Source organism: Astatotilapia calliptera, chromosome 14, assembly GCF_900246225.1.
Source record: "Astatotilapia calliptera chromosome 14, fAstCal1.2, whole genome shotgun sequence".
Taxonomy (NCBI): domain Eukaryota; kingdom Metazoa; phylum Chordata; class Actinopteri; order Cichliformes; family Cichlidae; genus Astatotilapia; species Astatotilapia calliptera.
In genome coordinates this window covers 2,221,605-2,222,029 of record NC_039315.1, presented here as the reverse complement: position 1 = coordinate 2,222,029, position 425 = coordinate 2,221,605, and positions in this window count along the sequence as shown.

Here is a 425-nt window from a genome sequence, read left to right as displayed (position 1 = left end):
ACTGGGCACGACTGACACTGCGCTGTTATCTAAATTAAATCTGGGCTAGAAGAATAGTTGATAGTAGACGTCTAACAGGAAGTGAGCTTTGGCACGAGGAGGCTCAAGTTCTCCCCTGTTTAAGCTGCAGCTGTGCTGCTGATGCCTCCCAGTTCCACCTTTTAAATGACAGGTAAAGGTGAGAACCACCCCACAGCGAAAACACTGTGGGCACCATCTCTACAGCGTTAACGTGCCCTGACACAGGAAGTAAAGCCTTCCTTTTTGCAACTTCCTAACCTTTGCATCTAAAGTGGGAATCAGTGGAATAATCAGAAAGCTCATTATTCCACAGAGACGGTCACTTCTGATTGAACAACTTCAATCGTGTGTTGGTTTTTCTCCGTCTTAAAAAGGCATCTGACACATTAAACCATGACATGAAC